The sequence below is a fragment of the Leuresthes tenuis genome, unplaced genomic scaffold (assembly GCF_036924035.1).
Source record: "Leuresthes tenuis unplaced genomic scaffold, fLeuTen1.0.hap1 SCAF_12, whole genome shotgun sequence".
NCBI lineage: Eukaryota > Metazoa > Chordata > Actinopteri > Atheriniformes > Atherinopsidae > Leuresthes > Leuresthes tenuis.
In genome coordinates, this window is record NW_027325366.1 from 6,388,240 (window position 1) to 6,405,530 (window position 17,291).

The 17,291-nt window shown below is 38.2% G+C and overlaps 1 protein-coding gene across 8 annotated transcripts in view; it reads left to right on the forward strand.

Annotated features, from left to right (window-relative positions):
* The first annotated feature begins 9,368 nt into the window (after positions 1-9,368).
* Positions 9,369-17,291, forward strand: part of pcbp3 (poly(rC) binding protein 3) — a 95,268-nt gene continuing 87,345 nt past the window's right edge. For all 8 annotated transcript variants that reach the window (XM_072397897.1, XM_072397898.1, XM_072397893.1 and 5 more), the window contains exon 1: positions 9,369-9,667. The gene's annotated coding sequence lies outside the window, so the exon portion shown is untranslated. The remainder of the gene's footprint in view (positions 9,668-17,291) is intronic.

Below are 17,291 nucleotides of genomic sequence, written 5' to 3' on the forward strand. Positions count from 1 at the left end.
CCTTTTCAGCCATGTCTTTACAGCTCTTCTTATTGCAGTCTGTTTTAAGGGATGCTCCACCACCCTTTTCCTCTTTTGAGATCAGCTTTATAATACCATGCAATTGGAAATTTGGACACAAATTACATTCAATAAACCAAGTTATTTATGACTGTGAGTGAGAGCATACAGTGCCCTGCCAGAGAGCTCCCACTACCATAAACTGATAGAAAAACACCTGAAAGGCAATTCTGTTCTCAAAAACTGACCTCCCAGGCAGAGGACACACACTGTGGTTGAACTGTCCACTCGTTCACTCAGTCACTCACTTTACAGTGTTCACTACATAGCTGACTCACTAGATGATGGAAGCAGACAGCTGCTGATGCATTATGAACACTACTTGAAAGCAGCAGTACTTTATAATTGATGCAGGATATTTGCAGTGTTGTGCTGCATAAACAACAGGTGTGTAACTGGCAGGATAGGTACATATCCGAGGTGATGATTAGCACAAGTCGCTGTTTTTGGTTGAGAACACGATCTAGTTGAAATCTCTCTACACAATGCAGATGGAAAACTTTACAAAATATATTTGTGCTCATTGTTTTTTTTGTTCATTTAATTGTCACCACCTACACAAACAATGGAACTTGATCTAAAGTAAAAGGATTGGGGTTGCATTCAACAACAAATAATAACCCAGGACTACAAAAGATTAGAAACATAGATTAAAAGCCTCCATTATTAAACTAGAAAGCTCGAAAAGACTCAGCACCGTCACAGTAAATCCTCGTACATCTCTTCCGTGACTTCACTGTATGTTGTGTTGGATCTGGGAATTCTGGATAGTTTGTGTAAACGGATTGGAAATTAATAGTTAATTGATTTGATTGAATTGATTTTGAGTTTGTTGATATGAATGAGATATTAGAAACTTTTAAAAAAAAACTACTCATAAAACTAGGTATTTGCTGTGAAATATAAAATATTTTCAAGTCAAGTTTTAAGTATAAGTGAAGTTGCATGTCATTGATGTTAAAGTCGAGTTCAAAGTCCTCTATGACTCTATCAAGTCAAAACAGAAGTCATTCGAATTATGACTGACTCAAGTCCAAGTCATCTGGCTCGAATCCACACCTCTGAGAAAAAAGATGTCATGCTTTAGGATTGAGACATCTGAGAATTCTCAATAGATAGGAAAATCTCAGTGGGGAGCTGTGAAAAGCTGCCTTTAGCTAGTTAGTGGACCATGCTAACAGTATTGGCTCACTGGACCATCTCCTGACTCCAGAACGCAATGAATGATGATCTATTTTGACAGATGTAGTGTTCAGTACACTTTTGTTGTTGTTCCATGTGATGAGTTAGTAGTACACTATAGCCATGTTGAATTAAATGTTTCGGTTGAAATTTCAAACAGCATTACAAAGTGGTTGACTCCCTACATGGTGGACTATACAGTGAAGTAATGGACAAGTTAAACACAGCCACAGTCATCAGAGCAGGAGACCTGTCCAGAGGTGCAAGGAAATCGAGTTGATCCTAGTCTTAGAGAGTCAGTGTTATAAAAGAGAGAAAAATGAGGGTTAACTAAGAGGGTTAACTAAGAGGGGGCAGCAGTCAAGATGGAGTCAGATTACAGTGAAGATGCAAACACAAAAGCTTATTGTATTAATACAATGGCCAATAAACAGCTTGATTGTAAAATCAACAAGTAAGGTCACAATTTGAGCTCAATATTCTCTGTTTGTTCGTCATGTGGCCAAACCACTAAGCCTACCAGCTGATGTTTCAGTCAGAAGGGGTTGTCCACATAGTGGCTCCATCTAGCAGCTTTTCACTCTAATTACATGCTTGGCTTGTTTTCTTTACTCCCCTCCAACCCCCTTTTTTTTTGTTTTCTCCTGCTCTTACTTGACTCAGAAGCACCGAATGGCTGTTCAAATTTAACAGTTGTCTGTCTTATCTTTTTCTAAAAAAAGAAAATGTTTCTATTACAGTGTGCTTTTTGGTGCTATCATTGTGTTTGTCATTCAGATAGTCTGTCTTTTATGAAAAGAGCAGACTCCTGAACTATTGTAAAAAAAAAAAAAAGGTTGTGAACAAGCGGCACTGCCCTCATAAGATGTATCTGGAGGGCAGGTCCAGTAAATTCCAAGGATATGTAAATGAGAAATTGGAGTTTGACCAGCTGTTTTTGCTTTTGTTTTTAACTTTCTTGTTATTATTCTCTCTGTGTTTACTTTCAGTCTCACTCACTCTTTCACTCACTGTTTGGTTAGATTATAGCAATATAATTTATTGGTTATGTTTAGGAAATTAAACACCATACTTGAGTTTAAAAAAAAAAGAATGGTCAGTTTAAGATACATAGCTTTAAAATGTCAATTCAGTTGGATGGATAATGATGTGGAAATCCAATGCAAAACACTTCTGACTCCTGTCAGATGTGCTGAAGTGATATATAAATAGGTGTCCTTTCTTTCACAGGAAAAGTCCTTTGTCTTTAAGAATGATAATTTATTTATCAGTCAAAGACATATATTTTATGCGGTGCTGTGTCCTCTAAAGTTATTGTAAGTTACACTATTTACAGACAGATCCATGCAGTCTGCAAACATGAAACATTATGTATTAGCTTGTTGTTAAGATAGTTATTTTTCTTATACTGAATAATCCTGTATTGGTGTATAAGTCTGTGCTTGAATACTTATAGGATCAGTGTCTTTTAAGTAAGAAGAAATCAATTCAAATAGACATTGGGAGGAAATATGCAGAGCCCAAGGGCAACATTTTTAGTGAAATCGTTTAAGAATCAGGGTGAAACTTTATCTACTTACCCACTGCATAAAAAAGCAAGATAACCTAAAAATAATCAGCAAAATACAGTAGTTTCCCACTCAGTTTCATCAAATCCGTTTCTTAAGCATCACAGCTTCATGAGAGCTATAAGACTTATATTAATTGACTGTGGGGCTCAGTGTTGGAGCAGCATCCCTGGCTGACAGAAAAATAAACTAGTATCATAACTCCTGTCCAATTCCTCAGTGTCCTTGGTTGAGTAAATCTTAAGAAATAAAAAATATAACTCTTTGAGTGGCATGTTATTTATTAAAGTCTTCTTGACTGATTGAGGTTAGAGTGGGTGGGTGGGGGGGTGACTAGGATGCAGTAACCCACAGCTGCAAAGTGGGATCACACTAGCTGCCTGAGGACAGCTATATTTAGTGGGTGCTAAGTAATAACTAAGTACAGTGAAATGATCCAACAGCGGTAATAACACAACAAGGTGACAACCAGATATTGGGCGACTTAATTACATTTGGGGCGGAAGCGAAACGCCATCATTGTCAGATCTCTAGGCTGTATTTATTCATTGGTGGTGACTCACTGTCAGATCAACCCAAATCTAACAACATCTTAGCAATGTTGTTGCACACCAGCTACTTTGTTCTGTGTTCTTCGTGTGCGTTTATCTGAGATACAGCAGAGAATATCTATTAGTTTGATTTAAATCTGAACTCATCTGCAAAAATGTGTGTGTATAAGTAGAATTCAGAATACATTTTTCAAAATGCTTTCTACTTCTAACTAAAAAAACATATTCCCAATTAAAGTAAAGGTGTCCTAAAACAACATTTGTGTAATAACTTAAGTACTTGTGCGAGGGTTCACATTTCACTGACATTTCAACAGATAATGAGTAACACTCTCCCTGTCTTTTAATCCCCTTGTGAATCTTCTGGCATTTAAAGCATGTTTTTTTTCTCCTCCTGTCTTTAAATATTTGATGAAGGAGAAGTTATTCCTGGCATTATGAAGATAATCTTTGACCACTTCATCATACCTGCCCTGTCTTTTACACTGACCCAGCCATATTGCAGTTTTGATCCTTTTTTTTTTCAGAAAGTAACTGGGAAGCATGAAAGTAAAGCCTATCATAGAGACTTCAGAGCCAGGATGCTTTCTGCAGAAGCAAAAAGACTTATAGCCCAACCAGTTCTAACTTTGTATCACAAATGACTTTTTCAAAATTGATTGCATGTAATTAATTCCATCTTTGCTTGTAAATTTGGTTTGATAAGACTTTGTTATTGTGAAGAGAAGCTAAAAGCTTTTTTTTTTAACATTTCATGACAATCTACAAGAAAACCACTAAGATTAAATCAATTTCATCATGCCTTAATTTTTGCAGATCCTCTCTGACAAGATCTCCATGATAGCGTCATTTAGAATTCACCCAGGTCAGGTCTGCAGCATTATGTTCGAAGTTACCCCACCACCCTTACACAGCTCACTAGCCCTGGTCATCAGTGCAGCTGGCTACATATTCGATGTGACATCTCCTTCCATCTTCTAATGAATTTTTTATGTCTCTTCCTCTCCCACTCACACGTAGACGGCCTCATATCAGCCCTGCTCTGTAAACTATGGCACAGTAAATGGCAGTGTTGTCTTTGAAATCTGTGACTATTCTGTTCTCTCCGGCATTGCTATAGATTGCTGTGCTGATGATTGGTTTATTCAGAGAATGTGTAATCCACAGATTTAGTAAGATAATGTCTTTGCAGTTACCATGTTAGAATACAAACTTTACCATGGAAAAAATAATGAACATCATTATACTGATTTTTAATATTGTGTACTATGGCTATCATTCCGAGTTATAATGCATTCAGTCATCAACAGCCTTATTGAGTTTTCAGCATCCTTGCAAACCATTAGACAACAGGGAACCCCTGTGATCCACAGGTCCTAGACCCATGTAAGAAAAATATTCTGTATGGTTTAAACCATCTGCAATTTTCTCTAAACTCTTCACAGAGCTCTTATATAATGCACTTCAGACTACTTTCTCACAAATATAGTTACATTTACAGCTAGTCTTATTGATAACAACTAAGATAAAAGCTTTTGTTCATGATTGAGCCTAATGGCAGTTCCATAATACTGACTAATATGTATCAATTGTGGAACCTAGCCTTCACTGTAATATCAGTCAGACATGCAAATTGTGTGACTGTATTTTGCACTGTTGAGACATAGTTTAGTAAAACTGTCAACAAGTTCTCCAACTGGATTAATCATATAAAGAGTTTGTTCATTTTATGAAAATAACTAGTAATGGCACCATGTTACATACCACCCCTACAAGCAGCAGAAGAGAAACGGTATGAATCATGTATGATACATGATTCAACACCCCTTTACTAAAACACTTTTGTCACTCTGTGGCTGGATTTAGGCAATAACATTACTCGGTTAATGTTAGAAAACAATACTAGTTACGTTTAAGATAAATTTCTTGACACTGCAATAGTCAACCTTACGTGGATGCCCTTTTGCTAGTTGCTTTGAATACATTTTAAGACAATAAGTTGCAACAAAATGTTGATACTTTCTGGTTGGTTTTAGGCTGTAAGATCACTTGGTTAGGGTTTAGAAATCAAAACTACTTGCATAAGGTTAGAAAACGATCATGATTAGGAATAAAAGACATTCTTACAATGCAACAGTACTGTCATGGGTGCCATTTTCACCCTTCACGTGCAGGTGAAGGTTGCATATTCTTTGAACGTAATTATTGACAGCATCTGCCTGTATAAAGGAATGCCACGTGGGCCTAAATTGGCTCATTTTAAAGGAATACAAGTGCTTAAAAAATCAGTTTAAAACACAAATTTGGTTTAAAATCTGTAAGTGTATCACTATAAACCAAGGATTCTCTGTATGTCTTAGAATGTGTGTTTTCACCTTTCTTGACAAGCCTACAACCAATCTGCTTCAAAGTTAGCAGGTGCATTTCTGGGGAACGGCGGAAGTGATGTGCTAGCTTTAAAAATCTTTCAATAAGCAATTGAGAGATTTTGGCTAAAGTAGTTTTCTGCTATTATTTCCTATCTACTGATTGTCACATAAGAAATTTAGGGAACAATATATTTCAAAGCCTGATTAAAATATAAAAAAAATGAATATACGGAAGCATTAAACAACTACAGTGTTTGCAATGTAGCAATATAGAGTTAATTCCACACTTAGCATAGAAAGAAGTCTCTCTGTGTGTTATGATCTGAGTTTTTTGTTAGATATTAAGGTAACTGATGCAGATGTATGTGCATATTAATGAGTGGGAGTCCCTACTGTGCTGTGTGGAGTGGGCAACAAAGTTCTTTAGTTTGAAAGCCACCTGGAGAGGGAAGGACAACAACACAATCAAAATGATTATGGCTTTACTCAGATAAAGAAGGCCAGTAAGCACTGAAGAGCTCCAATGGTTCAGTTTGGTTCCATTTGTGAAGTACTAAGATGCTCTTGTACAATACCCAATATTTTCTAAGGTCATATATTGCAACTATTAAAGTTTTTTAATCTCTTAGACGTGAAGAAAACAATTGTAATGTCATGTCATACATAGACATTTACATGATTAAGATCTGTTCGAATGGCCAAAGCATTTATTTAAATTGCTTTTGTTCTCTATATCTGTAAGGTGCTGTTAAATTAGATTGTTTAGGAAAAGTTAGAATAAATAATAATAACATGCAGTTCTTTAACTGTATTTGAACGTTGTCATCCTGTTTGGGAATGTTTTCTCGCTCTGTGAATTATGTGCATAGAGTGGTGACGACAGGACCCACTTAGCATGATGGACAGCTTTTTGGCTTAAACTAATTGCTTTGGTACCCTGAACAATGAGTCGAAAATGCAGTGAGATGTGACTGTCACATAAGCATGTGTGGCTAGTGACCTCCGTCCGTCTGTGGTTGGACAGTGTCTTATCCTTTAGTATCATCTTAATGTTTTCTCATGTGGTGTGATATAGTTTTACCATCTTTGAAGAGATTGTAAAGTAACTTGGAATGTAATGTTGTGGTTCCTCTTCCCTTATAGGTTTCTAAAAACCTTCACCCTAAACAATACTGAGGGGCCAATATCTTGCTATCTTGTCAGTGATGTCATCTTTACAGCCTCTTAAAGGGGTATGTTGATAAATAGCAGGCACACTCGACCTGAAACACCCAACCCAACTCTTATCGGGTAACTGGCAAAGCAAATGTCACACTCACTAATATTTTGCTACAGCATCTTTAGCTTTGATGTTAGCTATAATTCTCCATGGCATCATTTCAAAATGCTTATGCAATGTCTCAATATTTATTTCCATCCAGAGTTGCATCAGTTATTCATCAAGATCTTGTAATGATGATGGCAGTGTCAGACAACTATGTGAGGACTTTTCTGGCATATTCCAAAGATTCTCAGTGGGGTTAAGGTTGGGCTGAGGCCTTGGCAAGCTAGCAGATGACCAGTACCTTAGTACCTTTGTTGTCATAAAGAAGCTGAGAAACACAGCTGCTTTCTACAAAGCTGACAAACAGTCTTGTATTTGCTAATACAATGCTCCAAATACTGCCTCTCATATTACTTTGCGTAATGTTTGACCTGTTTGGATGTTTTTGCTTGCTTGTTTCCTCCATTTTTGTGGCAAATTTAGTAAACATTATCTTATTTTGCAGAGAGGTTACCGGGACATATTAAGCAGGGTTTTCCTGTTTTTTTTTTTACTTCTCCTGATTCGCTGTTGCTCCTGTTCCTGTCTTGATGCAGGTGTGGCGACCAGTGTCGGTTGTGGCTGCACTGATTACCTCCACCTTTTAAGCCTGGGTTGGTCTTCAGTCCTCGTCAATTCATCTGCAGTCCATGCGGTATTGTACAGCCAAACACTCTTGCGTCCTGTGTTCTGAGAAGAGATTCCCTGCTTGGTAACCCTGTTTCTTCCTCTGCCTGTTCTTTAGGGTTAGGTACCTTTGCCTTGATCTATGATTCTTGTTTTTGGATAACCTCATCAGGATTTGATGACGGAAGGGTTTATCCTAAGAAAGGATTTATTACTCCCTCCTGGTCAGTAAGAACCTATTCACTTATCTTAAAGAAATTCAAGAGAAACTACCACTAATTAGCCGTGTACTCACTGGTGAAATCTCCTCTCCTGCAGTCTAATATAGTCCCTGCTGAAGTTAATCACCAGCACGCCTTTGTGTCTCACAATTGCCTTTCGTTATTATTTTGCAACTTTGTAAATAAACTTCCCTTGAATCATAGTCTCTGCTTCAGGGTCCTGCCTATGATAGAGTTGTAACACCTAGTGTCCACTGATGGATCACAAACAAAACACTTCTGAAGGCCTGATGCATCACCTGTACACCTTATGGTCTGAAGCGCTTATAGTTCAGACTATATCTTTTAGATTAAATGGGTTAATGACATTCTGTGTTTCTCCACTTTTTAACAAATATTTGAATATTTGAAAGAAAAAATGGCAGCCATATAACTGTGTACTTCAGAAAATGTAAGGTAGATTTTTCCAAAAGACCTTTTTTTTCAAATTGAATTTGAATTGATATAAAAGCATGGCAAACCATCAAGAAATATCTGATTTCCACAGCAGTAAATCAGAAACTTACATTCCCCACTGGCAGCCCCTGAGAATTCATTCCATTCTTCAGGAAATCTACCTATCAGCAAGTCACCAAACTATGTTAGCAAACCATGAGAATTGGCTGATCTTTACTGACAAAAGGAAAAACTGCCTTTTTTGCTCTGTTTTTATGTAACATCAAAACAGGTGTTACTTTCACTTTTCTGAGCAGAATGAAAAGCAGAATGGGGATATGCTCCTCATTTCTCTCAACCTGACAGGTCACCATTGATCATTTATAAGTATTTACTTGCCAGAGTCATCGATTGAGCGGAAGGAAATAGAACAAGTCTGGTGGAAACAAAGCACGCTCCGTAGTGAACACGATGAGTTGTCCCATATGATGATACATCAGATGAAATTTCACACTTATCTTGGCTTGTTGTTTATGAACACTGAAGGAGGAAATTCTGTAAAGGCACAGGATGTGGTACAAGGCAGTCAATGGAGTGTATTTGTGCAAGCTTGTGGATGGGAACTTGTCGACATATTTATTTGATTTTTTTCCTGCATTTAACTGTAACGCTCCAACTCCAACTGGCTGAAGCTTCTTTCCTCGAGGCTGCAGTGATATTATGCTGGGTTGAGTGGTCCACAATCTAATCACCCTAATGTCTGTGACAGCCTTAAATCACAGTCATTGGCGAGAGTGTAGCTCTCTGTCTGTCCTTCAGAAGGGAAGCTTTTCAAGACTCCTTCCATACTGTAATTATTCCAACTGGATATGAGCTATTGCACTTATTGGCTGGAGTAAGGCACAGGCTGCCTCTACTTTCATTGGCTGGCTGGTCACCTCTTTGTCACCCTTCATTGGCTGCCTGGAGGAGAGTGGGAGGGGAGCTCACCCCATCCTCCCCCTGTGGCAGAGCTTGTAAATGTAAAGAGTCTTTCTCTGCCTATTATCTGAGTGACTCTGGGCTTTGGTGTCTGCCTCCGAGCGTGTGTGTCGGACTTAGAGTGTGTGTGTATCTTGAAGGGAGAACAGAGCTAAAGAGAGAGAGAGTGAGAAAGGGAGGGAGAGGCAAGCAGCGTTTATTCTCCCCCCTTTAGCCGCCCCGTCTCCCTGTCATTCCATCCTTCCTCCCCTGTCCTGGACCACCCTCTAGCCCTGCTTCGAGCCGTACTGAGACCCCTACCACCCAGACCACCCCGGGACCCTTTGACTCTCCTCACTTCTCCGTCCCACCAACCACAACCTCTGAGCAGGTAAGACTCTACTATTCTAAGCCTACACTGAGACTAAAAAAGTACTTCCTGCCCCTCTTCTTCTTCTTCTTTACTCACTTAGAATAGCTCCAAAACTGCAGCTATTGCTATATGCATATTTCAAGTTTTCCCTGCAGCTTTTCTGTCCCTCTCAGTAAAGTGATACGGTTGCAGGAGATGCTATCAGTGAGGTCACTGTGTTTTTCTTCTTCCTTTGATATTCTGCCTTGATACCAACTTCCTCCTCCCTTTCTACCTCACAATCTCAGCATCTTTCCTTGTGTCTTCCCAAATTTCATACCCTCCAGCTTTCAGCGTACGCAAATCTCGAAAAAAGTGCTTCATGTTTAAGCCTGACCAGGAGCATAAATTGACAGTGGCGACATACTGTACATTTTGGTCATGGAAAACTAATCTCTAGTTGATTCCTGAAAAGTGTTTATGTTGGTTGGCGATGGCTATTTATAGGTACTGGCATGCCTGGCTCACATGCTTTCACTAGGCCACTTCCCTAATGCTGGGATAGAACACAAGACTGTCCACTGGCTCCAGAACACATGACATTGCACAAAGTGTAATGACTTTACAAGGCAGCGACTTGCTTGATTGAATCAAGCAATCTCTCTGGCAGGAGAACGCCAATATTAACATGGCCCATAAAGCATTCCTGGCAACAGCAAAGAGGAAAAAACTGCTTAGTTCTTCAGCCGCACATCCTGTACTCCACCAGGAAGGGGAAGTGAAGTGTGTGTGTGTGTGTGTGTATTTGTGACGAAGACAGAGATAATGCTGAAGTGTTTTAGACATCAATACTGCTTGGCCAAGAGATTTTAAAACCTCTCTATCAATTCAGAAAATTGTACTTACAACAGTGTCAACACCTAAAGAAATATGTGCCCAGGTAAGGTGTTTTAAAACTTTGTGATGAGATGGAGGTTAATATATAACTGAAGAGCAATGTTATAGTTACATTTGTAATCCACCTAAATTGGTCACTTGCTTTGCAAAATTAGTTTTACATTTAATCATCTGTTTTTCCATTGGATTATTTTTTTTTCATAATTTACAATGATATTTTGTTTGTACAACAGAAACCCAAATATTTCACTTCACACTCTGCGTGACAAGACATCAAACACCAAATTTCTCATATCAGAGAAGCACAAAACAACTTCATTTGCATGTTTATCACATTAATTTGCCTGTGACTTTTTAACTGGTGACATTGGCTATCTCCAGACAGTTTGACCTTTCTCAATATGATGATAATTTTCCAATTTAGAGAAAATAAATATTTGACCATCTTTTGATTTAGCATATTTCTAATACTTTTGACCATGAATGGTCGATGGTGAAGCTCAGGCAGCCATAAGCCAAAAGCTAAGACAAATTGTGGTTCTTACTGATATTCATAATTCCGAAAATTGGGAAGAAGTCCTTAACACTTTTTAACTAATAAATCAGGAAAATAAACAAAATATTGTAAAAGTGCTCACTTTACTAGTTATGTGGGATACTTCAAGTATTTCCAAGCAGAAATTCCACACATACTTTGAGTGCATATTTCTAACACAGACACACCAGTGAATGCATCATATCTTCAGCATTTCCACACTAAGTATAGAGCCAAACCACTGCCCTTAGAGCTGGTGGACGACTGCTCTTTATCTACATAGCTGTCATTTCTTGGAATGGATAAAGCTCTCACATCAGCCCAGCAACAACTATGCCGCTATATTCAGTGCTCTTACTGCACTCTTTAAGTGGAAGTTTTCATCCAAATGCCTCCAAATGAAATCCCCTGTACAATGAGATATTTATGAGCCGGTGTGTTTGCGTGTCCCTGCTTGTGCACTTGCATGGCGTCATGAACCTCTAATTTAAGCTTAAATTGGGCTGCATGTAGTTAAAGCAGACAATGAGTCGGGCTCATCGCGTGTGAGCAGTTTTTACACATTTATGCCACTTTTTTTGTGAATTGATTTTAGGAAACCACACAAATTAAGTGTTTTAGAAGCCGCTAATAAAATGTGAGCGGACAGCTTCTGTTTTTTCTCATTGTGCCATCAAGAGAAGACTGATCATAACTAAAGAGAATTTTAATTCAAATTATTCTATAATAGTTCTCCAGAAAGTAATCTAATTATCCAGAATCTATTATTTCAGAAGTGTTTTTTAGGGGACTGTCCTTTGCATTAATTTTCCATTTGGAATGATTGCACCATAAAAAAAGATGTCCTATACACTCAGTAAGCCCTACTGCCTCCAAAGCCAATGCTCTGCAAGCAAGCAGCTGGCTCTTTGTGCTTTGGCCTTTCGAGCCATTCCGGTTCTCCCGCTGGCTTGGCTCAGGGCGCAGAGTATGCCGGGAGTTGCCTGGATAGGGACTGGCTCAGTATTAAATAAGAAAAAAAAGCCTGTAAAACAGACTTGGTGCCATGATGGAGGGGACATGGATACAGATACAAAAAATGGTTAAGGAATTCCTGATTTGATTAAAAACTGGCATCTACTTATCTCATTGGGACTTACATAGAGAAAGATTAAAGTTTAAGTGAGTTGAGTTGAAATTGTGAACACTGTTACAATTATCAAATCCAAATTTCTTAAATTTGACAGGGTTTTAATAAAACCCTGTAAAATGAGCACATGTAACATTTTATAACAGATTACTCATTCTACAAGGTTTGATGTTGTTGTAGATATTCTAAAAATCTTGGACCAAATTTTTAACAAAAACAGTTAGAATCTAGTTATTTATTACGGTATTACAAAAAGCTGGGTGACTGCACCAACTTTTACTTTGATTATCTAAACAGCATTAAAAAAGAATCTGCATGTTTTACCTTCTCTCTGTTCTTTCTATGAGAAAAATAAAACATATCGTTGCTGTGACTCTGAGCCAACAGAGCCAGCATGGCAGGACATGCCACACTACACAGTGACACTGTTGCGTGACACATTATGCCTCTGATTCCACAACACCAGCATGTCATCTGAAAGCACACACTATGTTGCCTCTGTTTGGTTCAGAGTGAACAAGTAAAAGTGAGCAATGGCAACGTAAAGAAGAAGTCTTCCATTCTGCATAATAGTGTAATATCTGTGTGAAAAGGGCATTTTACTTCAAAGTCGCACACTATCAGTGGGGCTTATTATCACACGGCTGCAAAAGCACCGATACACCAGGGCAAAAATTGCTAAATTTATTATGTTTTTTTTTAACTCAAATGTCTTTCATTTCTAACTGATGCTTTAAATCCACCTGAACCATGTAGCTAAAAAGATGTCTCTCTGAAATATTTCCCTTTTTTCTTCTTTTTTTTCTGATCCGAGGTCTGTAAAACTCAACCTCAACAACTCATGTCTTTCATGAAAATCTGATTTCAGATGAACAAACTCCTGTGATAACAGCAGTGGTTGATAACATACTTACGTTCCCCATACCACAGAAATGTAAAAAAAAAATCCATCAGAGTATCAAAAGAACAGTAACACTGTGACAGATTAATTGATTATATAAGACCACTGTACTTGGTTCTGAAATGAAAACACGGCAGCAAATGAAAGCACATCTTTTCCAGACAGTAATGTAGTAGCCACCTGTTGTCACTCCAAACTGGTCACATGCTTATGTTTGGTTGGGATGAACAGGCTGTAACAAGCTGGTAAGATCATAGTGTCAGGGTGAGTAGCCATGGCAACACGTGAAAAGGTCAGCAAAGCATTCCAAACTAAACATATTTTATTGTGTATCCGAATGCTTATAAAGACTTGAGAAGTGTCACACACTCTTTAATGCCTTTCTTTTATGCAATGAAGAAAGATAATAGTAGTAAAACAAATGAAGTCAGAAAAAAAGAGTGGAAATCAAAACAATGACAGAAAAAAGGAAGAAGACGGAAAACAACAGCAGTGTCAAGGCTGGACTTGAACACAAGTCCAGTGCTTCGGGGTCAGGTAACTATCTCCCTTCCTGAACTCCTCACTTGATCCATTTTACTTGTTTATCAGTGATCAATATAGAATGTTGTTTTTTCCTTGGCTTTTACTATTACCGCAGCTGGTGCATCACTTACCTATGCAGAAAGATAATCGATAATATTGAAAAGTGACGGTGATGGGTTGAATAATGACGTTAAGGGGTTTCAACCAGTATGTGACGAATTGGGAATAAGAGTGTGTTGGTAGTTGTTAAATCCTTTCATTGAGCATGCCCATGACTGAAGTTTGTTGTTTATGCTGCTTTGTCATAGCCAAATGAAATAATCTTTAAAATTGAAATTCAAACCAACAACATATGACTTTAGTGCTTCAATATGCAGTTAGGTGGAAAATTAGACTCAGAGCAACTGATCAGACACTGATGTAGCAAACAGTACAAACAATCTGCACGGTAGTAACATCCACTGCTGTTTTGTACCTTTCACTCCCTCGTTCACACACAGTGGATGGGTTTAGCAGTTCTCTGTCACTGAGCTGGGCTGTAAACTTAAAAAACAATCTGTCCTCTGTCATAACTCATAACAGAATGCAAAGGTTGGGGGTGTGAGGCATTGCTGAAATTGAACATGGCACAGTCTAAAACTTAAAGCTATTGGAGAGAATTATGGTCTGTGAAACCTGAGGGCCTTCCTGCCTCTGTGAAGCCACCAGCTGATGTAATTTAAGCTAGCCAAGGTTTTTAGATCAATCAGAAAAGATGGGAGGGTTGGGAGGAGGAAAATGGAAGAGGCTGAGATTAAGAAGCAAAAAGGTGGTACAGCAACAGAGCTTTAGCCTTCCCTGGTGCTTCTCAAGCATCTCTCTGGGTGGTGAGGAATGGTCATAAATAGGCAGCCCCCACTAACCCTTGTGCTATTTTTATACACGCTAATACTGGGGTGGGAGGATGGGGTGAGCCGGGTGGGGTTGGAAAAAACAGTTCAAGCGGTGAAGTGGTAAGAAAATATTATTGCTGGCTTGTCAAAAGAACTGTAGTGATAAAAGAGATACACACATCCCCATGGTGGAATGTTTTGCCTGAACTAGCTTTGTACTGTTTCTTAGTTAAACTGGAGTTCCACTGTGCTCATTTGTGGATCTGTCTGAAATCCACAGAGACACTGAAAGGTTTAAATATGGGATCCATTTTCAAATTCTGATAGTGTTCCTGCCATTCCAAAGGCACATAGGCAAGCTCTCAACTGTTGTCTAAATATCTTTGCTGTGTGCAAAACTGCAGTGTGTAACTGGGTTTGCATGCGATACACAGCTGGGAAGAATAGCTTCTTGTGATTCAAGCGATGTAACGGGCAGTGTAAAGGATCACAGGGACAGTCAATCCAAACAACAATAAAACTGAAAATGACAAAATTCAGGCAGCAACTGATCGATATTTTCACAACAAAAACAGCCTTGTTACAATTGCAAAGGTGCACATGATCAATCCAGAAACAGGTTTAGTTAAAAAAACAGTATTACACCAGTAAATTCCAGCAGGCTGCTGTTACATCATTCCAAACTGGTTGCAGATTTTCTTCATCTTCCACACAATCTCTGTGATAACATTAACAATTCACTTTTAATACTGAGTATTTAGCTTTTGACTGACACCTTATCTGACCTTGTGTTGTATACAGCATGCGATAGATGCCCAGGAGCCAACAAATGAAAAATAATGCCTTTTTTCTCCCCCGTATAGAGTGGGACAGCAGTAAACAATCTTATTGATGACTGACATCAAACTAACCTCAATGAAATTCCAAACAACATCACTCGGCAGCTCTTTGCTTTTTGACGTGTGGGTGTTCAAATTTTTAAATGTTAAAACTTAGATATACAAGTAAAAAATCAAAGTCTTATTCAGTGTTTCTGAGTTAATGTATGGCAAAAGGCACAACAAAAACTATACAGCTAAACTTAATTACGTGATATGTTTATACATTTTTATCCTGTCAAAGGGACTTTGATAAAAAAGTAAAAAACATTTACTCTTTGTGCTATTGTATTCAAATTTTCATGCTAATTCTACAAAGGAAAACAACATACTAGAGACTATGTGTGTTCATGAAAACAGATTGATATTAAGATATTCAGAGAAGATTTAAATGAAAAGAAAAACAGGAAGAGGTTTGACATTTGATAAGCACAATGAAAAGAAAGGTTCATAGAGTTTAGGTAAAGCACAAGCAGATATGAACTATCAGCATCAACCTTTCTATGGGTTCAGTTTTCAATCCATGCCATTTTACTGTCAGCTGCGTTTAATATTTTAACACTGAGGACAAGAAAATTTAGACCAGGTGATACAGTCATAAACTGTAACCCAGTTTGTGATGTTGAAGCATTATCCACTCCTTATTTGTGTCTCTGGCATTAATTATTCAGAGATCTGTTTAGGATTGTCTGTAAATCTTCACGCCCATCCACTGACTCTTTCCCACAGAGGCAAACTTGTGTGCAACAATAGCCCGACTGATCCCAAATATTTACTTTCTATAAATGTTTGACCTCTGAATCCACCCTATTGCTGTATAGAGTGCAAACATGTCATTGTGTGTGAATACTGTTCAGTTATCATTTGTAAAGGTACATTATTGCCGTTGTTCCCCTGAGATGGTCCAGAGAACCTAAATGATGAATTGGATTCTTTTGACCCTGAGACAACAATGATTCTACTAAATCTCTCAATGCCCTTCAGGCTTGTGGAGAGGAACTGACTGAGAGGACAATGAATTGAAACATTGTGCTGCTTAACAGGTATCCAATAATGTTATCCATGTTTAATATCCTAGATTAAGATATTGACATGTTAACACACAAAATACAGTTGAGGTTGGAGAGTATTTAAAGGGTTATTCTATTTTTAATGGTCTTGTGTGAAGTACTTCTGAGTGGTCAGTGTCTGACCTGCAGTAGGTCAGAGTGCTATTGCTTTGGAGAAGCAGGTGAACGCTAAATGTGGAGGTTTACGGCACTTCAATTTATCATATGGTTATTCTTTCTCTGTTTTCTCAAGCAAACATAAGCGTTACCCAGGCAGTGTTAAGCCACCCGTCAATAACTTCTTGCACTGTCCCTGCGCGCTAGTGGAACAACAAAGACATTCTTCATTTGAGAAAATAAAGTGCCAGTGTCAATAACTGTCTAAGGCCAAACTGAAGCAATGTAAAAATCCACAATATAGCATTTTCATGAACTGCTCTAAGTTTATAACCTATGAGTTGTTTTAGAAACTGAAAATTCTTCTTTTCTGACCCCATTTTGGGTAGCCAACATTGATTTGGTAAGCCAAGCTAACAGCTCTTCTCCCTCTTGTTTGGGGGAGGCCAGCTAACAGAATTCCTGTAACAAAATCCCTCTGTTTTAAACACTGTGCAATGTCACTACCATACCACTCTCACCATGCATTACTGTGGTTACCCAGTTACCTGAGAGATGTGCCACTGCTGATGTCTTCATTTTAGCATAGAAAGACAACTATTATTCTACTGCTAAGATGTCAAAACAAACATTAGTTTAGCATGCTAATTGATTATTCTTATTGTCAGCATAAGCTTGTTGTACCAAGATGAGGACATTAACTACTAAATATGTAAAAACATATTCAAACTGTTTTAGAACCCAAGCAAGATGCAATGAC